The 23,491-nt window shown below is 43.3% G+C and overlaps 1 protein-coding gene across 2 annotated transcripts in view; it reads left to right on the top strand.

Moving 5' to 3' along the window:
• The first annotated feature begins 16 nt into the window (after nucleotides 1-16).
• HDLBP (high density lipoprotein binding protein) overlaps nucleotides 17-23,491 on the top strand; it is a 72,658-nt gene continuing 49,183 nt past the window's right edge. Inside the window, exon 1 of one of the 2 annotated variants that reach the window (XM_079782874.1) lies at nucleotides 17-146. The gene's annotated coding sequence lies outside the window, so the exon portion shown is untranslated. Of the gene's footprint in view, nucleotides 162-23,491 lie in introns of both variants that reach the window. The other variant, XM_079782875.1, reaches the window with a different exon arrangement.

Raw genomic sequence — 23,491 nt, 5'->3', positions numbered from 1 at the left:
CGCCTTGCCCCTCCCACGGCGGTTGGCCATATAGACGCTGGGGGGTGGGGGGGAGGTCAAGCGTAGCCTCTTCTCCTTTACCAAGATGGCGGCTTGTCCCTGTTTCGCCACAGTTCCCAGCTTGTGAGCCTGATCTCCTTACGCTGGTAAGACTGGAACAGGTAATGTGATTCTTCGCCTGTGGGTAACTAGAGTAGGGGGAAGGAAGTCTCTTTAGAAGGAGCTAAGTGACTGCTGAGGAGAACAGAGGCGTTCGGGGAAGGGTAGGTGGCGGTAAGAGTGCGGAGAGACCGCAGGGACGGGCGCCTTCGCCTCTGGCCCTCTCCTCCAGGAAGATGGCGGCAGCACCGAGTTGGGAGCGCTGGAGCGGGGCCGGAGTGGGGATGGCAAGCGGACGAGCGGGCCGCTCCAGCCCTGGGCCACCGTCGTCTCGATGGTCGGGGGGCCTCGCCACGATTGGCTGGTGCACGTCACGTGGGCCGGCGGGTCTGTGCGCAGACCTTAGAGTCGGCACGGGTCCCGGGGGACGTGGCCTTCGAGTGCCTGGGGCTGGGGCTTGTGCCCCAGGGGGAGGGCGGGGCCGCGGGCTCCCCTCCCTCTTTCTCCTTGGGGTCCGGGTGGCGAGGTGAGACCTGAGGGGCACTCCCAAACCCACTGGGATCGCGTGGCTCGGGGACTCGGGGGCGGGAGGGCAGCATGCCGGGGCGGGACGGGGAGAAGCGCTGCCCCCTGCCCTGGCCGGGGTGTCCTTCCTTCCTCCCGGTGGCCTGTAGGCCCAGCAGCCGTCCCACACTCTTGAAGGTTGTGCGCGGATGCTCTCGCACAGGAAGCCTTTGTAGATTGCTCCCGACTGAAAATAAACACATTCTTGAGTCTCTGACGTGCGACAGCTTCGTGTTGGGAACCTGAAGATGTACCTGACACTAGCGGGTACCGAGGGCAATTTTTGGAAAGTGGTTATGTACTCAGGGCCAGCTGCCAAATATCCTCTCCCACCCGACTTAGAAAATGGGAGGGTCAGACTTTGCATGGAGTTTGGATACCACGTAAAACCAAAGGAAATACATATTATATGCTATTTATTAAGCAACGCTTCTGGTCAGGAACGGATGACTGGCCCTTCAGTTTTGCGTTTTGTTATGGGTCCTCAGTTTCATGGCTATCTTCAGCCCTCAGGCAATGACTTTACCAGTGTTTGGTATCTGCTTAAGGATCCTCACTTTATTGGCAAGTAGGGGTGTTATAGTCAGGATTTTGTCTGAGGCAGTTGATTGATGTTCACATATGGAAGCAAACCTGGAATGTGGAACATGGGAGGAAACCTAGTGCTCCAGTTTATATTTGACCATTTTGAACTGGTCAAATACCCCCAAGCTAAACTCATTAAGTACGTTTAATTTTAGGATGCTTGGAAGTAGTGTTTAAAGTAGTTGGGAAGGTGTTTCAAAGCCTTGAGGAACAACATTTGAAAGCCAGTTAATTTATAATGAAGATTGGACTTCCCTGTAACTGCCATTAATTCAGTTATGTGCCATGCATCTTCTGTAATCAGGTTAACATGACCTGGGTACATGAGCAGTGAGTATAAGGAGAGCACTCCTAGGATCATTGGGCCATATTCCGAAGCACCTCCAGGCCCTATCCAGTGGGCCAAGCTGACATCTCAGCTGCTTGATGGGAGAATTTCTTGAATCATTAAGTACTAGCGGCCCGGTGCAAATCCGTGCACTGGTGGGGTCCCTCTGCCTGACATGCGTCCTCTCGCATTCTGGGAACCCTCGGGGGATGTCGGACTACTGGTCGGCCGATCCCCAAAGGCCAGGCCAGGCCAGGCCGAGGGATCCCACTGCACCAGGGCCTCTAGTATGCATATAAGATCTTTGGTTAATCTCTTCCCGCCCTCCCTCGTCCCCCCTTCCCTCTGGTGGTCAGTGCACTTCATAACTACGGGTTAGGCTTTTACACACACACACGTATTATATCTTTTTCCTTTGGTTTTGCTGTTTGGGGCTTCTTATTGTCTGACTTCAGCCTCATAACTTCAACAGTTCAAGAAACATTTATTGGGAATTGCAGTGTGCCAGACACTGCAATTAAGGAGTCTGTGGATGCAAAGGTAAAGAGGACTTTTTTTCACTAAAGCAGTTTATGGTCTAGTATAGGGGATTTACTGGTAAAAGGATAATTAGATTACAGTGCTGTAAGTACAGTAATGGAGATAGGTCCAACATTTGGGTAGAGGAAGAAGGCAGATGAGAAAATAACCTGTTTGGAAGTCTTCAGAAAGAGTGTAGTTATTGAAGTGGGGTTTAGAGAATGAATAAGAGGTTTTCTATGTGGAGTTGGCAGGATGGGGTGTTGTAGGCAGGAAGACTAGCTAATGCAAAGGGGACATGTGACAGCTATAGCTGGGCATATATGGGCAAGAGCTTGAGAACTTGGTATACTGCCAACCTCTGAAAGGGTGGAGGGCTTGCTGAGATCCTATTGTGAAGGACTTCATGCCCTTTAGTTAGTCCTATCTAAGACACTGTTTGGGACAGGGTTTCAGGTGATCACACTGTTCGCCAGGATGACTTGTGACCTCCAGTCACAAATGGGTCAGGTAGATTCTCCATTAATGCTTCCCAACTGAAACATTCATTTACCAAAAGGGCTTGAGCAGAGAACAACACACTTTTTGAACTACCGAGTGGTGTTTATACTGGTATCACTCCTTCAGTCCGCAGTCCGACGCTCTATCCACTGAGCCAAACCGGTCTCCGGTATCACTCCTTCAGTACACATTCCTCCCATAGGGCTAGTGATCATACATAGAAAGGCATTTTCCTTTTCTATTAAGAAATAACCAAGCTTCTGGAAGAATCAGCACACAGCTGAGTTCTCAATTGCTGAGTTATGGCTGCAAAAAGTCCAAAATTCATGTTATAAAAGTTTTGACCCAGTAGAAAAGCAGCCAGAGAACATGCCTTTCCCTTAGAAGCACCACACATTCAACATTGAAAACCAAGAAGAGAATCTCTTCCATGTGTATGACACTTTAAAAATTAATTATACAAGTTATTTTGGGCTAAGCAAGATTTTCTTTCTTAAATCAGAGATATTTTGTAAGTGACACCCGTAGTAGGCTGTTATTTTCCGAGCACGCTGAAGTTCCTCGAATACCGTTAAATACAAGCCAGACATGTTGTTCCAGGCATGTCTGGGCATCCTGTGGAGTTAGTCATCTTGATGCTTGCTGTTAATTTGGTAAAATAAATTGACTGCATACTCACCCTTAATACTTGTTATTTGGATTCATATGAATTTTAAAATAAAAATTTAATTTTATTTCAAACCAAGAATGTATCTTCATGTTTTTAAGAGGTCAAATAAATATAGAAAGGCTTGTAAGGAAAAACTATGACTAGCCTTCCCCAGGTCATGTTTCTTCTGCAGAGCACCCACATTTGCTCTTGGGTCATTCCTTTGGTCTTTATAGCATATGTGCTGACTTGCTTATTTATGGCTCTTCCTCCATTTCATACATTCTCTTCACTTGACTCTGGAATAGATGTGAAGTTTCTGGTTTTCTTTTACCCTTTGCTGTTGCTGTGCAGACAAATACATGGCAATCAGAGCAGGCACATCTTTAATTTGGACAGTTCAGAATTTAGTGTTTATATTATGACTGCATAGTCTCACAGCTAGGCCAGATAGTGTGATGGGTCACTTTATCTTTCCTAAATAAATTTTTGTATTCCATAAAGTTTTTATGAGTCTCATTTGTTCGCTTAATTTTCTGTGTATATGTCACTAAAATTCAATGCCAAGCCCACCTTTTTATCTTATAAAATTGTGTTTTTTATTAACCTCATAATGTATAAATCTGTCCTAGGCCTCCACCCCCATCTTCCAGTGTTATTGCTGAAGCCTTTATTTGTGACTGTTGTTGTGTTTTTTGTGTGTTTTTTTTTCAGCTTAAAGGATTTTTTTCACTATGAAATTCAAAGAACAAGTGTGATGATGTCCCTTGGAACACTTTGGACCCTTTTATTTGGAAACTCCTGTCCTTCAATGCTGGGCATTTTTCCTGATTTATTACTTTGATTTCTTCCCATTCACTTTCTCTTTCTATGTTTTTGTCTTTTAATTGATTTTTCAAAGAGCTTTCTCTTATTCTCTCTATTCCTATTTTGTAACCTGTTTTTGTTTCAAGGATGTGGTATCTCCTCTTATCTGAAGACATTAGCAAGTTTTAAAGTTTTCTTTTCCCTGAAGTCATTGTTTCCTTCAAGCTGCTTTTTGTTTGTTGGGGATTTTGCCTTTCATCAGAGCCTTTTCTGGGCTATCTGGGATGTTTTCCCTGCCTGCACATTTTTCAGAGAGCCCCTGAGCCTGTGCTTCTAAGCACCTGGCAGGGCCATTAAAACATCCTGTCAGCTTCTTTGGGTCTCTTCGGATTATCCAGGAAAAAACCTTCCTCCTCTTGCTTGGCTGCCTGTATTCAGAGGGCCAAGAGAGGGAGAAAGCTACAAACTCAGCAGTAACTATGGAAGAACTTACTCCCTCTGTCTTCAGAAAGGCTTTCCACCCTCCATTGTAGTAGGTGTCCCTAGGTGAAAGATTCTATTTCCCTTTCCTGAGAAAAACCTCCATAGCCTTTGACCAGGGCATGAAAGGCAAAACATATCTCTTTTGATAATATTTTCTTATCACTTTTGCCTGGGTGCCTTTTAGCAATGTTCTTTTGAGCTTACAATTTGAGTTTCACTGAAATTTATAGTTCTTTCTTTGCTTTTTTCCTTAGTTGCATAGCCATGGATTTTGCTTCATCTAATGTGTGCTGAAATACCCTGGCAGAAAAGTGGACAGAGGTTGTGAATAGGTTCGTCTTCTCGGTTAAGAAAATCAGATGGCCAGTAAGCAAAGCAAGATTTTACTTTCACTGACGATCAAAGAATTGACATTAAAATCATATTTCCCTACAGATTGGAAAAATAAGCATGACTGTGTTAGTTATCAAGGGTGAGGTGTCAGGTTAATGCAGATGTTGTGGAGTGTGAATAGTGTAGCTTGTAGGGGGTTCATCTGCTTTGACAGTGCCCATCCATGTGCCCCTCATGATCATGTAACTGTATTTCTAAAACTTTGTCCTGTGGAGGTACAGGCTCAGGTGGGCAGAAGGTATTCTCTTCAGTATTTTGTAATCACTAAAAAGGGTGGGGGTGGGTGGGAAGCAGCATCAGTAGGGGATTTGTGTTCATCCTATTCATGCAATTCCTAATAGGTCAATTTGTATGTAAAACTTGGAAAGACAGCATGATGCGTTAAAAAAAATGTTTTTATTGACCTTAGAGAGAGTGGAAGGGGGAGAGAGAGAAATATAGATCAGTTGCCTCCCTTTCGCACCCTGACTGGGTATTGAACCTGAAACCTGGGCATGTGTCCTGACTGGGAATCCAAACTGGCAACCTTTGGGTACACAGGACAACTCTCAACGAACAGAGCCACACCAACCAGGGCATGATGCATTTTTTTAATGGAACTAAGTGCAGCGAGTGGTGAAACAGTGCATTAATGTGATCCTGTTTTGATTTAAACCATGTATTAATATATCCAAGAAAAATCTTAGATAAAGCCATAATTTTGGAGTTAGTTTTTGGGGAAGAATCATGAAGGATTGCCTTTGTTTGTTTGTTTGTTTTGTTATTCCTCACCTGAGGATATTTTTCCATTGATTTTTAGAGAGAGTGGAAGGGAGGGGGAGAGACAGAAAAAGAGAAACATTGATGTGAGAGAGACACATCTATTGGTTGCCTCCCACATGCACCCCAACCAGGGCGAGGGATCAAGCCCACAACCGAGGTACCTACCCTTGACCGGAATCGAACCTGGAACCCTTTGGTCCACAGGCTGATGCTTTATCCACTGAGCCAAACTGGCTAGGGCAACATTGCCAATTTTGGCATTGTTTTGTTGTGGTGGTATTTTACAATATTTTTATGGTAAATCACATTCCTTGGTAGACCAGCAGCCAGCTTGCTATAGTATTATTAGTGTATTAATACAGTCCCCACAATCCTGCTCATCGTGTCCCAACTCTGTTGTCAGGAGGCTTAGCTGTGCCCAACACCCCACCACTGGGACAGCAGGCCCTGTCTGGATGAGGAGAGGCAGGAAGTTGGTGGTGCAGAAAACCCTGGTTAGTAAGTGCCATTGAGCAGTCAGTATGAATTCTTTTCAAATGTTTTCTGAAAACCCTCTTAGGCTTGCCTTTTATTTGTATGAATGGATAGTCTCAGATGTTCCTGGAGGTGGGCCTTGTAAGATGTACAGCAGTGCTTGTGTGTTAGGTGTAGATTGCTGGCCATTAGTGCTTTTTCCAGACAGGACAGAGGGTTGAGTATTTACTGGACGGAGTCAGGAGACCTTATTTCAGTTTGGACTTACTTACTCTTCATCAGCCCTGGGACTTTGGGTGTTTCCTAGTCTGTAGAACTTTAGCTCCTTCCTTTTAAAGTTAAGGAGCTGAGCTCTAGCCAGTTTGACTCAGTGGATAGAGCATCAGCCCACAGACTGAAGGGTCGCGGGTTCGATTCTGGTCAGGGGCATGTACCTTGGTTGCGGACTCAATCCTCAGCCCTAGTCAGTGCAGTAGGTGCTGGAGGCATCCAATCGATGTGTCTATCTCGCATCAGTGCTTCTCTCTGTCGCTTCCCCTCTCTTCCACCTCTCTAAAAATCAATGGAAGAATATCTTCCAATGAGGATTAACATAAAAGTAAAGATAAGAAGCTGAATCTCTGTGGTCTCACCCCCCACCTTTGATAGCTCTGAACCCTTGGTCAATGCAGTTTATCAGTAACTTAGTTTGGAAGAATGATACTTGGAGCAGATAGTCACTCATACAGCATCCCACTTTGTGATCTGTTTCAAGGGTGCACAAGTGATACAAAAAGCTTTGCCTATTAAAGCTTTTATTCTTTGCTTTCCTTCCAACATACCAAGCATCATGCCCTTTGTTTCCAGCAATGGTTTAGTCAGACGATTTTGTCCCCGGAGAACATATGGCAATGTCTGGGGACCTTTTGGTTGTCATGACTCAGATGTGCTACTGGCATTCACTGGGTAGAGGACAGCCCCACAGCAAAGAATTGTCTCATGCAAAAGGTCAGGGGCACTGAGGCTGAGCAGCCCTGCTTTCCAGGGTCAGTCCTTGAAAGGGCTCTAGGATGTAGCTCCATTTTTTCAGACTGGCAGGTGAAGCTGCTTGCAGGAGTGGCTGAGTTGGGGCTGTGTCACATGCACTGTTGGAGTCCTCAACGTCACAGATATTGACAAGGGTAATGGTAATAGAAAATCCTTACTGAACTTTTTGTCTTGTGTCCTTTAGAATTTTGAACATCTCATTTATTCAGTCATCAAGCAGGTATTTTTCACCAAGCACATATTAATTAGTGGGTCCAGGTAAGGAAGTGAACAAATCAAAGTCCAGAACTAATGTATTCAGGGCCAATTTCCACAGTAACCTGTAGGTGACTGCTATCAGTCCATGTGCGGCCACCTTCAGGGGTTGGCTTTCTACTCTAGGCTCTTGCTGGACTAATGTGTCCATCATCCTGTAGCAGCAGCCCAGACAGGGCAGAGGGTTAGGTGTTTACAGGAATGCTCCACTGGACTGGGAGTCAGGAGACCTTATTTCAGTTTGGACCTAGTTGTATATCTCTGGCTGCCTGAGCCAGGTCTCTCAGTCTAACCTGCCCCCACCCCCAGTTGGGTCACAGGCTAAGTCATCTATGTATCTTTACTTGTTTTGGGCCCCCTTGTCGTAGCAGGTGACCTGGTCATGGCAGGTGCCCTGTGCTTGTTTTGAGGGGGTAAACCGATAGGACTGTTCAATAAAAAGGGAATATTCTGAATACTTGTTGTTTTCTGACCTAAGGTGAATTATAATGAGCTGCTGCCTTCTAGGCTCTGAGGGAGATGCTGGTTGTAGAAACAAGCCTATCCAAAGGACAGGCCCCAAAGTGTTGCTTTTGTGTGTTTCAGCTACCATTGGGTTTATGGCTTTAGCAGCCACCTTTGCAGAGCAGCTTTCTCTGGAGGTTTGGATGTGGTTAGACTGACAGACTGCTGAGAAGCAGAGGTGTGCTGACCATGTGCCTACTGGAGAGCCGCTGCTGCTGAGTACGCTCAGAGCTCGATGTTCCTACAGACACACTTTAACTATTACCAGCATGATCCCTTTGTCTAACCGGCTACCATCTCTTTTGGGGAGTGTGAGCTGGGGACCAAATTTCTGAAGTGGAACAATAATTCTTCTTGCTCTACTAAGTGAGAAAGCATCCTGCCTAGTGTCCCCACTGCTCAGGTCTCTCATTGACCGACTGCTCATGAGCAGAATACACTCTTTTTGGCCATGGGGTCAGTGACCACACTTAAAGCTTCTAGACACAGCACAGCTGGACCAATGGGTTTTTACCTGATGGGAGAATAACTTCAGCCTCAGTTGGGTGCCTTAGTATATGTTGTTTCTCTCCGGCAGAAACTGATGTGCCCTTCTGGGAAGTTTTGTGCTGTGAACCTGGTGTTGGTGCCTCGCGTGAGGAGCCTTGAGTTAGGCCCCTGAATCACCTAGCCTGGGCAGCTGCAGTTACATGAATGGGTGGTAGGGAGGGCACTGGAAGTCGAAATCTCTTTGACTCTGCCCGGGTCAGGCACAGGAGGGCCTGGTGACTGAGCTCTCCCCTACTCCCTGGCTCTAAGTCATCCTGCAGAACTCTGGGGATGTGATTCCCCAGAGAGGAAAAGCAGTATTTTTGCAGGTGCCTTGATAGCAACTACCTGCATGGCAACCGTTTCTCACCTGTCAGGAGAGTTATATATGGAGGCTCTGGAGAGAGCTGTTTCCCTCAAGAGGTTGCCACAACAGATAGCCTTAGGGAGCATGGCCAAGCTAGAGAAACTGCCCTTATCCCAAGGAACAAATAGGTCAGAGGGAAAGAAGAAACCAAAAAAGTATAGAGTTAAAAGAAATAATTTTTGAAAGAGAGCATGTATTTGGCATTTTTTGACATTGGGGTTGCAGTGAGTGACATGATTCTGCCCTCAGGGCTTCCTCCTAATATAAAATGTATGGTGTCTGATTCCATGTTATGTAGGACTGAAAACTTGTATCCCTTTCTAAAACTCTTTTTCTTTAGAAATTAGAAATGAAAGAGGAAAGGATGGGCTTACACAATCTTTTTTGTCTTTCTGCTGTATTGTCCTGATAGTTGGGAGCATGTTCCTGGATGTTGTCCCTCATTTGGTGGTCTTTATGCTGGAGATGGTGCCTTGGCTCCTGGACCTACTAGGGCAGTGATGGGCAACCTTTTGAGCTTGGTGTGTCAAACTTCGCCAAAAAACTGAGCATAACTCGGGTAGTGTGTCACTTTGAGGAAAAAACATTATTTCGCAAATGTTTCATCCTCAGGAGCAGCAAATGTTTCATCCTCGGCATGCGGCCGCCTCAGCGGCCGCGTGTCATCAGAAATGGCTACGCGTGTCAGTGCTGACACACGTGTCATAGGTTCGCCATCACTGTACTAGGTGATGACTAGAGTAAACTCCCACCATTGCTGCCTGGGGGGAACAAAATCAAATATGTTGTATTATCCTGACAGTTTTACTTTGTAATTAATGTGTGTTGCTCTTCGTTTCACTCTTACATATTATGTTTCTAATTTTATTAATACTTAGCTCATTTATAAATATCTTCCAAATGGAATTATTGGATTGTGTTTACTGTTTAGACTTTGATAAGTAGAAGATGAGTTAGGTGGTCCTGTAGCACTGGTTTAAATCAGTGTGTGAGGTTAATTGGGAGAATACATTTGTTTTCTTTTGAGACAAGTCTTCTATTTTGCTACATTTGCCTGTGCTTGGAGTTGACTGCAGGCCCCTGAGACCAGAGTTCTGTTGCCTTTGTGCCTGCTCGGTGATGAGCTCTGCCACCTGGCTGCCTGTACACAGGGGCCCGTTGGCTCCCAGGCGTGGCCCTGTGGTCTCTGGAACGTCCAGTCAAGAGCCAGCTGTAGTCAGGGCAACCTGTCCAACGTTGTGCTCTGGAGATCCCTCCTTAGTTTACTAGGATACAGGTGTTGGAGATGACTCCCATGTCCACTTGAGATTGGTAAGTGCAGCTCTTGTCTGCAAGATTAGGCAAACAGAAAAAGATGGTGTTACTGGGGGAAAGTCAGCTTTTCTTTGAGCTCTGAAAGAGCCTTTGCCTTTGGAGCAGTGTGGCATGTCAGCCTCTCCTTGTCCTTGGTTGCTTGGGGCTTCTGGATGGATGCTTAACCACCGAAGCTGCTGGGAGTTGGAGAGTGTGTGTGTGAAATCCAGCCCTTGATTTCTTCCAAGAGAGGCCCTTTTGGTTTCAGGCTGTGCTGGCAGTTTCAGGACTAACAAATCCACAAGTAGGAAATGGTTTGCAAAGGACTCAGTGCCAATCTGTGGATCTTCACGTCCCTCAGATCTCACTGCACTTGACTTGTAGGGTAAGTAGGTTTTTGCTATCAGCAGGGGTATGGCTTTACTGAAGGCAACTTTCCTCTTAGCTGATTCAGAACTTACTTATGAGGCATTAGGGAGCTTCTTACAAGAATATTTTAATTCCAAAATGTACTTTTGCTCATCTTCTCATCTCCTCACACCAATCCTGCAGTGGTAGGCGGGGGGGGGGTTTCGTCTCTTTTAAGCCATTGCTTGTTGACAACATGGTCACTCTCCTCACCCAGCCCACATGTCACTCCTCTGTCCATGGGCAGTGCTCCTTGGGTGTGACATGGGTGGCTCCATGTGCTAATGTCTCTGAGTTTGCCTCTTGCTAGAGAGTGTTGTATAGTTCAGGTTTGGCTGGCTCAGACAAGTGGCTTGTGCTCTCCCCTCTGAACGTGGTGTCTGAACTGCTCATAAGACATTGAGAGCTAGAGGTCCTGGGGACGAGCTGGAGGGGGTCCTAATGTGCACCTTGAAGTTGTTTGGAATGTGCTGCTGTGCATGTCTAGGCTGTGGGTGACAGCCACGGATTAAAAATCTGCTTTCATGAACTTTGAACAAATGATGTGTAACAGACTTTAGTATCATAACAGTACCCTCAAATGGAGGTAAAACTTTGTTGTGCTATATAAAATGTGGGTGAAAAGTGCATTTGTCTTAATAGTTGCTCTCATGATGAAACATATCTAATTAAAATTGGATTTTGACTTAGAGCTTGAATGGTTAATGTCACTTGCCACCCCCTCTCCAAAGGAAGGCATTTTTTCTAATTAAAAAAGTACTATCCTCCATTAAATTTTTAAAAACTGTCTTGTACTTAAGAGGAGTTGTGAGTGTGGCACAAACACTTTTTCTGAACCCCTGAGTAAGCTGGGGACATGAACCCTCATCACCCCTTGGTTATATTGATGTGTTTCCCAAAAACAAAACACTGTCATTCTTCACCATCCAGCTCAGGGAGTTAACATGGATGCCTTGCTGCATTCAGACCCATTTACATCCCACCAGAAGGACCCAGCTCAGAATTGTGCTAACATTTTCTTGTCAGGTATCTTTAGTCCCCTTCGCACTGGGGCATTTACTCCATCTTCCCTTGTTGTTCCTGTCCTCGATGCCTGTATTGGTTATAGGCTTTTATGTTGTAGACTGTCCCTCAGTGTGGGTTTGGTGTTTTCCTTTCCTTTTTTTTAAAATCAAATTTATTAGGATGACATTGGTTAATAAGATTATGTAGGTCTTAAATGTACAATTCTATGACACATCATCTGTATGTTGCATCGTGCACCCAGGTGTTTCCTTTTGATTGGATTCAGGTTTTGCTTCTTTGGCTGGACTAGCACAGGAAGGAAGCTGAGTTCTTCGCTTTTGTTTGATGGCACACAATTTTAATTTGTCCCACTATGTTTGCTTTGATCCCTTGATTTGGAAGGTGGTTTCTGCCAGGATTCTCCACTGTGAGGTCTTTGTAATTAATAAGTATACTGTAGGAAGGTACTTTTAAAACTAAATATCTGTTCCTATCAAACTTTCAGTTTATTCATTTATTTACGTCAGTACAGGCTAACAGTTTTCCTTTTTATTGAGTTGTTTATTATCCTTTATTATCATTATTTATTTTGATTCTCATCTTGTCCAGTTTTTGTCCACTGGGAGCCCCATAAGGCCAGCTTGTGTCTTTCTGGTATGTTCCCGTATTCATTTAGCTCTTGATGCTTTCTGGTACCACATGATACGCTGGGCTCTTCATGGACTTTCCTGTCCAGACCTGGAATCAGCCTTCTCTTCAAGGAAACCCCGTTCCTTTCTACAACAGTTGGTACTCAGAGCAGAGTCTGGGCACCAGGTAGGTGGTTGTTGGGGTGTCAGTGCATGCAGGCCCTCAGTGGTCAGAGCTCCAGAGTGTGTGTTGTACACTTACATATACATATATACACAAATTCTTGTGTTTTTATAATATTCATGTCTATTTTAACATCTATCTATATATATAAAAGCCAAGCGACCGGAACGACAGAATGACAGGAATGACCGGAAGGACTGGTCACTATGACGTGCACTGCAGTGGCCAACCAGCCCCCCAACCTCCCACGGCCCCTCCCCCTGGCTGGCCTGGCCCCAATCACCCCATCCCGATCGGGGGCGGGGCCAGCCAGCCAATCTCCAGTGGACTCTCCCCCGGCTGTGCATGAATTTGTGCATCGGGCCTCTAGTGTGTGTGTGTGTGTGTGTGTGTGTGTGTGTGTAGTATAACAATATATATTTCTATAGCTGTGATTTCAATCAATACCACAGGGTTTGTCCCAGTTTTGCCCTTTCTAAATCAGTAACTCACTTTTCCAACAGTGACAGTCCTAGATGCTGGTGTTCCTACTATATTTATTTGACTAGTCATTCTATGTGTTAGTCTCATGCTGCTGTCCACTTTCTTGTACAGATGCCCTGTGTCCTCTTCATCTCTGTAAGCTTTGATACCACAGCTGTGTGCACAGCCTCTTATATGGGAGCCCATGTCCCAGTTGTCAAAAACCAAGTCCTGTCCACTGTCTTTCCCTCTCCAGGCTATTACCTGAGCCAGTGCTTTATTGCTGGTAAGCGTACACTTACCATGTGGTTTTGATGTGACTCTGTGTAGTGACCACTTCCTCACTGATGCACAGTTGTGTTTTTCCCAGTTCTTTGCCTGTGGACAGTGCAGCTGTGAGCCTTCCTGTGTGTAATAGACCGTGCCTCTGCCATCTTCTGCAGGTACTTCAGGAGAGCAGCTTCTTCGCAGTGTAATGGCTGAACTATGTGTCTTTAAATGCCTTCTAATTTTACACTTCCTCAGTGGCCGAGGAGCATATTTTTCTTCACCATTTCACAAACTGCATCACTTTTGTTCATCTTTATTGATCTCAGAGTAAGGGCTAAATGAGAATGAATGTGTATTTGTGTGTTTATGTGCAGTGTGTGAAATGTGTGTTGATATGACTTAGCCTATTCACATGTTTTTCAAATAGAGAAAAACAGAATTTGCATCCTAACTTCTCTACTAGATAGTCTTTGCTACATAAAATTCTTAAGCATTTGGGGTCAAATGAGTCAATACCTTCCTTGATGGTGTCTGCAGTCCGTGTTATCATTAGGCTCTTGCACCCCCTGGTTGCAGTTTTTCCTCCTCAGTCTTCTAGCTGCTCAGGGTGAAACTGTTCACCTCCACATCTCCAATCTAGCTGAAATTTATGTTGGACTATGGTGTGAGGTAGGGATCACCCTTTTTATTTTTTTGAAATGGATACCAAATTGGCCTAATTCCCTTTATAGCCTAGTCCATCCTTCCTGCTGACTTGAAATAGCACTTGTATCAAAAGATAAACTCATAGATGCACATGAGTTCTGTTGAAAACAACAGAAATCCTCTCACGTTTCTGGGGGCTACAAATCTAAAATCTGGCAAGGTCTGGGGACTCTTGGAGAGAAACTGTTCTTTGCCTCTTCTAGCTTCTGGTGGCCACCCTCATTCCTTGGCTTGTGGCTGTATCACTTCAATCTTTGCCTCAGTCTTCTTAACAGCTTTTTCTTCTGCATTATGTTTCTTGGCTCTCTTATTTTTAAATATAATTTTTTTGGGGGTATTGATTCAAAAGAGAGGAAGGGAGAGAGAGAGAGAGAGAGAGAGAGAGAGAGAGAGAGAGAGAGATATCAATCAGTTGCCTCCCATACAAGCCCCAACTGGGGATTGAACCCAATTGGGTATGTGCCCTGGTTGGGAATCGAACCCACCCCCTTTTGGTTTATGGGATGACACTTCAACCAACTGAGCCACCCAGCCAGGGCTCTTTGGCTCTCTTTTATAAGGACATTTGTGGGGCCTTGTGGGACCCATTCAGACAATTCAGGGCAATCTCCTTGAGATCTTTAATTTGATCACATCTAGAAGGACTCCTCCCCCCCCCCCCCCCCCCCAAGTAAGGTAACATTTACATTCCAAATAATCAGGACTTGATATCTTTGGGTGGCCATTATTCAGCATACCACAGAGATTTGAAATTTCCTTGGGGGTGTAGCTGAACTTGGAGAGAACAGACATCTTTGTGATAGTCTCCTGGGCTGTGATTTGGCATCTCCATGATTTGGGCCTTTTGTATGTGTGTGTCTGTGTGTATGTTTTGCTGACTTACTGAACTTCAGTTATCCTAGTTTTTCATTATAGTAGAGGTGTCTCCTAGATAGATGCTCATCTGCAAACAGTCTCTTTGCTTAATTATGTATTCTAGGTAGCACGATTGACAGCCTGACAACAGTAGACATCTTTGTTATTTGTTTCAATAGGATAATTTTAGCTTTAAATATATTTTACTTTGGGGCAATATTTTAAATTTTATTTTATTTGTGGTTATTCCTCACTCTAGGATATTTTTCCTATTGGTTTTTAGAGAGTGGAAAGAGGGAGGGAGGGAGGGAGGGAGGGAGGGAGGGAAAATATCAATGTGAGAGGGACAAATTGATTGATTGCCTCCTGAGTATGCCCTGACTGGGGCCAGGATTGAATCTGCAACTCAGGTAGATGCCCTTGACCTGCAATTGAATCTGAGACCCTTCGATGTGCAGGGCCGATACTAACCATTGAGCATACCAGCCAGACCTGGGCAATATTATTTTTATAGCTATTTCTGTCTATTCCTGATATTAAATTCCATAGGAAGCAAGGAATAGATGCTGAATTGCATCAGTCTTTTGGCCATTTTTTAAATGGCCATTTATCAGTCATGCATATTTGTTCAATTATCCTCCTTTGAGCTATAAATGTGAGCTGTATACACTTCCTAATATTGAATCTTGCCTTGGCCAGGTAGCTTGGTTGATTAGAGTGTTGTCCCAATATGCCAAGGTTGTGAGTTCAATTCCCCAGGTAGGACACATACAGGAATCAAACAATGAATGCATAAGTAAGTGGAACAACAAATCAATGTTTCTCTCCCTCTCCCTCTCTCCCTCCTTCCCTCCCTCCCTTTCCCTTCCTCTCTGTCAAATCAGTAAATTCAAAAAAAAAAAAATTTTTTTTTTTTAAATCCTTACTGAATCCCTAGAACAGACCCTATTTAGTTGTAAGGGCTTATTTTCTAAATTTAGTATGGATTTATTTGGCTGGTGTTCTATTTAAAATTCTACATGTTTATAAACTACATGGTAGTTGGTAATCTCTTCTCTTTGCAGATGTACTCATTGTTTTGGGGAGGGAAACAGTGCCATGATCTTCCTCTGGGAGCCACCCTTTTCCACCACCATGTGCAAGCCATATGTTTTTGATGAAATGGTCCAGCTGCATGGGTAGACCCTGTTTGGCTGTGTCTGTCATATTTCATCCCTTGTCCCCTTGACTACAGTTATTGGTCCCTTAATGGCCTCAGAACCCAATTAATGCCAGTGAGATGTAAAAATAATTATGGGCCCTCTTGGGGCAAAGAAACTCTGACTTCCTTGGGATCTACCCAGAGATATAATTACTGCCATTTGTAGCACAGTTCTTATTTCAGTTCTGGGTGAGAATAATCATTGTGAGCTTGGATTCGGTGTGTTCTTTCCTTTTCTTTGTCAGACTGGAAAGAGCTAATTGTTTTTAAAAAATCGATTTTAGAGAGAGGAGAGAGGGGAGAGAGAGCGAGAGAGAGAAAGAGAAACATCAATCAGTTGCCTCCTGAATCTACCCTGACTGGGGATCGAACCTGCAACCTGGGTATGTGCCCTGACTGGGAACCAAACCCACCATCTAATGCCCGGGAGGACATGAGTTTTTCCAGAGAAACGGATTCTGGTTTTGATTGACCAACCCAGCTGTTTTTGTTTTTGTTTTTGTTTCAGTTTTGTATTTTACCAGTTCTTTTATTTATTTCTTATATTTCCCCCCTCTATATTGACTTAAATGCTTAACGCATTCTTAATTCTTCCTTATAATGAAATTTACAAGTTTGATTCATCCTCTAAGTGTGGTTTTGGCAGCATCCTGTAGATGTTGAAAGTAGTACTCTTTGATTTTAAGGACACCTATGATTACATTTAGGTCCCACCTATAACTTAATTTGTTGGTAACATTCATGGGCTTCAGAACGAAGGACCTGGTTGTCTGTGGGGACCATGAGTTAGCCCACAATTGGCAATTGCAAAGTAGAGATTTTTCTAATTCTATTTCTACATTTATTAATTGGCATTCTTACACAGGCACACTTTGTTTTATTGTGCTTCTCTTTATTGCGTGTCACAGATGTTGGGTTTTTTTTACAAATTGAAGGCAAGATTCTACCAGAAAAAAGATTACATCTCATTTTATTGCAATACTTGCTTTGTTGCGGTGGTCTGGACCCGAACCTGCGGTATCTCTGAGGTCAAACTGTGTAAAGAAGACTTCCCTTGCCCTAACCGGTTTGGCTCAGTGGATAGAGCGTCAGCCTGCGGACTGAAGGGTCCCAGGTTCGATTCCGGTCAAGGGCATGGACCTTGATTGCGTGCACATCCCCAGTAGGGAGTGTGCAGGAGGCAGCTGATCGATGTTTCTCTCTCATCGATATTTCTAACTCTCTATCCCTCTCCCTCTCTATAAAAAATCAATAAAATATATTAAAAAAAAAAAAAAAAGACTTCCCTTATCATCAATTCTGGTTACCCTGTAATACAGTTCCTACTAGAGAGGAAGGAGAAAGGAAAATTTTGTTCCTTAATGTTTAGGGACTAGCAACTTCCAAAGTGACAATGCCTTTTTGTGGCTTTCCCCCGCCTGTTACTATAAACTTGTATATATGTATATAATTGTGTTTCAATCCACTAAAGTCATATTTTGATGCTCCTATTATTCCCCAAGTTGGCTTCTCTTCTTTGGACGTGGCCCCATTAGTCTTTGACTGCTTCTTTGCTTTCTGCCACAGCAAGATGTCACGTCTTGTCCATATTCTGCCCCAGACCTAGCTGTTTTCTAAGGTGCCCTGGTTTCATTTAGCGGGGAGTGGTGTTTGAATGCCATAGTGGATATTAACTTCATTACCTAGTCACCTTATCTTACAACATATAATATTTTTAGAATAAAATACTCATATTATTAAGATATATCTCACTTGGAATATACTGTCAAATTATTGTGTTTTAAAGTTACATTTTCTCTGAAGGCTATACCTCCAATGTGATGTTATAAGATACATTTCCATTTTTTTTTTTTTTAGTAAACTCTTTATTAAAGTGCAGTGAACGTATAGAGAACTGTGCAGAACTAATAGTATGTGGCTCAGTGACTCTCCGCTGACTGAACTCACCCTGTGATCAGCCTCAAGATAGAGAGCGGGGCATTTTTAGTTTTGGAGTTTGTTTTCTAATTTATGTGATTCTCAAAGCAAAGCTGTAAAAATCATGGTATATTCAGAAATGTTTGGCTTCCATCCCTATCCCCCTCCTTTCTTTCCTTCTCCTGTTGTTTCTTTTGCAACTATAAACAGACATACAAATGTGTGTTTCTGACTCACTTTGCATGACCTTCTCCCTTTGTCGTTATCCATGTGCCCTAGGGACCACTTATGGTCCTGTGTGCAGCTTTCCCACTCTCTTATGGTGCATGTTGTTTCATTGTGTGGACGTAGCATGATATTCATTCAGTCACCTCCATGTGGAAGTTGTTATTTCCAGACTTTGCTAGTGTTTTATTCTCGTTGTTTCTGTGGTTGCCTTCTATAGTCCTTTCTTCACAGAGCAGCCAGAGTTCATCCCAAGTGACGCTTCATGTTGCCTTGGAGCTGGCCTCAGCGGCTTTCACTAGTTCTCGGTGCTGTCCCTCTCCTGTCCTTGGCCCCCTGTGGAGCCACAGATAGGTCATCTTTCTCTTAGGTCCCTCTTTATTTGGGGCTGGTTTTCTAATAGTGGGGTTAACAGTTTGTTCTTGCCCTGCTGGCTCTTGGCAAGTGGAGCATCTTTGTCCCTGCTCCTAGATGCTCGTATAGCATGGCGGCCTGCTTGAGGCCAGGCTCGCTGTTGTCTGCCTCAGGTGGAGTAGAATACGTATGTGCTGTGCACACTGTGCTTATGGTAGGACGCCCTAATGTGGAGGTAGTTCTTGGGGGACAGCTGTATCATTAAGAATTTCCAGAAGTCTTTAAATCCAAAAGTGAGATTCAGTCCATAGAGTAGCCTCAGAAAGATGGTACTGGAAGAGAGAGTGGAGTCCCACGTCCTCATCTGACAAACAAGGAGGAAACAGGCCAAGTGAAGAGGTGTGATGTGGCCAGTGCCAACAAGCAGAGTAACCACAGTGATTTACCCTCTAAGGAGGAGAGAATCCAAAGACTGAATTTTTCTGATATTTGTTTCTTCCTTTGTAGAAAAGCATTACATTTGTAGGACTGGTTCTGATTCCTATGTATTTCACCCATGGCTTTAGCTAGCTTTGTATCCATAGCAAAGTTTTTATAAACATGAGCTAAGCTCATTCTGGCTAATGGAACTTTTCTATGTAAATTATAGGAAGAAAAATATCTTCAAGTAGAAACTGTTGCCCTAGGTCAAACTTGGAAATATTTTGTTTCTTATGGTTTAATGCAGTGGTCGACAAACTCATTAGTCAACAGAGCCAAATATCAACAGTACAACGATTGAAATTTCTTTTGAGAGCCGAATTTTTTAAACTTAAACTATATAGGTAGGTACATTGTTATTAACTTAATTAGGGTACTCCTAAGCTGGCCTTTGCTAAAAACTCAAGGGGCCAAAGAGCTGCATGTGGCTCGCGAGCCGCAGTTTGCTGACCACTGGTTTAATGGGCTTTGTAGTTGGAAGATTAAAAGTATATTTTCATTGTAGGACTGGGGGTGAGGCTGCCAGATCCCTTTTCTCTAGCCATCTCATCCCTGGCTGGCCTTAGTGCCCTTGTTTTCCTAGAAGCACCATACATTGCAGCAGGGACTGGCTGTGGTGAGGAACCTGTGTGTGTCATCATGGAGGTCAGACATCGAGTGACCCCAGGGTCACTTGGACTCATCTCCAACTGGGAGCACTGGTTGCCCAGTGTTTGCAGGATGCAAGTCCATTGAAGTGTGCTCACTGTCAGATATGTTCTTGTGTTGAGGTGCACTGTTGTCTGCAGCCCTGCGCTCCACCTCATTCTTTGCCCAGTGTTTGCAGGATGCAAGTCCATTGAAGTGTGCTCACTGTCAATTATGTTCTTGTGTTGAGGTGAACTGTGTGCGTGCGGCGGTCCTTCTCTGCTGCTGTCCTGGTGTTTGCAGATGGCAAGTCTCCTCTCTGCAATCAGCAGCCCCTCACAAGCAAATTAATAGCTGAGAAGTCTTCAGACATCATACAATTCTATGACTACCATTCACTGATTTGTAATAGCTAATGCTACTTAGTTCCTGTTTCCCTCTCCAGAGGGGAGCATCATATACCACAGAGATTTCCCCTCCTGTAGTTAGTTAACTGGCTTGAACACTTACCATATGTCTATTCATAATTTCTGTACCTGTTAAAACACTTTTTTTTTTTAAGTAATGGTAGATTAAATAAATACTGTTTTTTCATGTGCTCATCTCCCAGCTTCACAGTCTACAACTTAACAGTACAATTGCTGCCTTTTCAGGTCAGTCAGTGATGGATGCCCCCCTCCTTTACCCAGTTGTTAATGCATGTGATTGTCAGTACCTGGCTCTGCCCTTCTGCTCTCAGTGGCTTGAGCAGCCTTCTAGAGACGCTGATGCATATACAAACACGGCTCTCTGACACAACGGGCTCCGTATGAAAGAATACAGACTTGACACAAGCAGTGGGTATGTGGTTGAGGGGATGATGTTCATTTGGCCACTGGTCATTTCATTTGGGGCTGAGAGTCTGAGGGTCTGCTGACCGGATGCTGTAGTCTTTTCTTACATAAATTCTACTTGTCCTCTAGGACATTCAGAGTCAGTTTCTTTTTAAAGTGGATCAAGAATTTAAGACACAAAGTAGTGGGAATGTGGGATTTCTTGAGATTTTAAAAGATTTTTTTGGTACCTAACTGCATGATTTTTTAAAAGCAACTTTCCCTTGTTGAGAAATTCCAGTGTGCTAAATTTAGTATTCACAGAATTATTTCTTTTGCTCTTATTTTCTTCTTTTTTATTATTTTTAAATTATGTAATTACATTACCAAGCAGTGCTGGCATGAGCAGGTTCGGGAGCAAGCAATGACTGTCTTGGGGGAGCTAGAGTTCAGGGCTCCTCGGGGCACACTGGAGTGCAGGGTGGCCTTTGTTCTTACCTGTGCTGAAGAGTGAAGCTTGCTTCTAGGCAGGTCATCAGGAGGCTGGTTAACGGGGTATGTCAGTGGTCGGCAAACTGCGGCTTGCGAGCCACATGCGGCTCTTTGGCCCCTTGAATTTTAAGCAAAGGCCAGCTTAGAGTACCCTAATTAAGTTAATAACAATGTACCTACCTATATAGTTTAAGTTTGAAAAATTTGGCTCTCAAAAGAAATTTCAGTCGTTGTACTGTTGATATTTGGCTCTGTTGACTAATGAGTTTGCGGACCACTGGGGTATGTGTTTGCTCAGTGCATTTCTCTTTGGACACATACCTGTCTATGTGGGAGAAATTCTTAGAAGTAGGACTTGCTGGGTCAAAGAACATTACTGGTTTTTGTTTTTTTTTAATATGTTGTTTTGTTGATTTTAGAGAGAGAAACATTGATTGGTTCCCTCCCATATGCCCCCGACCCAGGCCTGAACCCAGATCCCTGGGCTTGTGCCCTTACTGGGAATTGAACCAGTGACCTTTCGGTGCACAGGATGATGCTCAACCAACTGAGCCACACTGGCTAGGGCAAAGAACATTTGTATTTTAAATTACAACCTGTAATTAAATTGCTTTCCAAAGAGATCACATCAGTAATTATTCCTCCAGCCACACCAGTTTTCCCACACCTTTTCTGACAGCCATCAAACTTTAATTTTTGCCAAACTAAGAGGTGAAATGTAGAGTCTCATGCTACTGTCAATTTGGGTTTTCTTTTGTACAAATTAAATAAACATTTCTTGCATTCCTGTGAAAGATGTTTGTATCTTCTCTGCCCCCCCACCCCCAACACACACACACACACACACACACACACACACACACACACACTTTTTAAATGAGAGTTAGAGTCCTTGGAAGAAATACTGTAAATAAACTTGGTTGCTTCTTTCCTTGAAGTCTTTGATACTGTATGTACCCTGCTCCGCACACCCCTGCTTGCTTGTGGTAAAGGAAATATTTTTATGACTGAGACAAGTACCCATTTTGTATTTTCCCCCTAATCTAAATGTATTCATTATAAACGAGATTTATAATAAATTGATTTATATTTTCCTCTAAGCCTGCTATATTTAGTTTATTAATAAGAAAAGCTTTTTGTCAGATTACATTTTTGCTTTGGTTTGGGAAACTAAACCGTATAGCACTGCTGTTCAAATAACTAGCTACATACAGTGGTATAATTTAAAATTTACTAATGTCTGACTTAAAAATATAAAAAGAGCCCAGTCAGTATTGCTCAGTGGTTGAGCGTTGATTTATGAACCCAACAGGGCATATGCCCAGGTTGTGGGCTCAATCCCCAAGGCGGGTGTGCAGGAGGCATCCCGTCGATGATTCTCTCTCATTGATGTTTCTGTCTCTCCCTCTCCTTTCCTCTCTGAAATCAATTAAAAAATAAATATATGTAAACAAACAGGCAAAGTTAAGTTTGATAATATATTTTATTTAACCCAATCTAATATTTCAACATGAAATCAGTATAAAATTATTGATAAGATGTTTTACATTGAGTTGTTTTTTTTTTGTCTAAGTCTTTCAAAATCCAGTATGTATTTTAGACTAACAGCATATGTCAATGTGAGCTAGCCCCATCACAAGAGTCAACAGATACATATGTCACTAGTATACATTGGCCAGCATGGCTCTGAAGAGTAGTGTTTCATTCATTTCTATGGGAATTCATTAACTTACTCTTTTGAATCTAACATTTGTCCATTCTGTTTTTTAAAAACATTATAAGTTGTATTAATCTGACACATGTTCTTGAATTAGGCTTTAAATCAGTGATGGGCAACCTTTTGAGCTTGGTGTGTCAAACTTCGCCAAAAAACTGAGCATAACTCGGGTAGTGTGTCACTTTGAGGAAAAAACATTATTTCGCAAATGTTTCATCCTCAGGAGCAGCAAATGTTTCATCCTCGGCATGCGGCCGCCTCAGCGGCCGCGTGTCATCAGAAATGGCTACGCGTGTCAGTGGTGACACGCTTGTCATAGGTTCGCCATCACTGCTTTAAATATTATTCTTTACTCATCTTTATAAAGACGTTCTAATTATTTCAATATTCTATAAATTGATGTATAGAGTACTTCATTAAATATATTTGTTTAGTCAGATTAAATGCTGATGTCCTCAGTGAGATACCTACTTTAGAGCAGATGCTCTTTCTTTTTAACAATTTGCAAAGGCTCCAAAAGTTCACAAATGGGAAACATGAGTTGAGAGCCAAGGTAACCCAGACAGTATCTGAGCAAGATTGTGAACTTTTGTGTCCTGACAAGTTTGGTGTTCTTTATACAGTCTCTTCTCATGGGGGACGCCTGTATTTTCAAATTACAGAGAAATATGTGAACCTAATAAGAGGAACAGTGTCATTGAGGAAACTTCTAAGTTACCATTCCTGTAAAGAAGTGAAATTGACAGAATTAGTGGAGGAAGAACAAAGCCATGTGAGGGAAACCATGGGCCACAGCGGTTGTATCTCATCTAAACTTGTCCTGTTTTATTTTAGAGAACAAGCTGTTGAGTTGAATGTACATATGGTAATAAATGTACACTCAATCAAATAAATGTACAATGAGTCAAAGAAGGAGTCTGTGTTTGATACGTTCAGTGTTAGGACAAGTCAACTTGGGTTTATACTACAGTTTATAATTTTAGCCAAGTATAAACTTAATCATAAAAGGAG

This window comes from Cnephaeus nilssonii (genome assembly GCF_951640355.1).
Source record: "Cnephaeus nilssonii genome assembly, chromosome: 10".
NCBI lineage: Eukaryota > Metazoa > Chordata > Mammalia > Chiroptera > Vespertilionidae > Cnephaeus > Cnephaeus nilssonii.
This window is presented reverse-complemented; position numbering and strand designations above follow the sequence as displayed.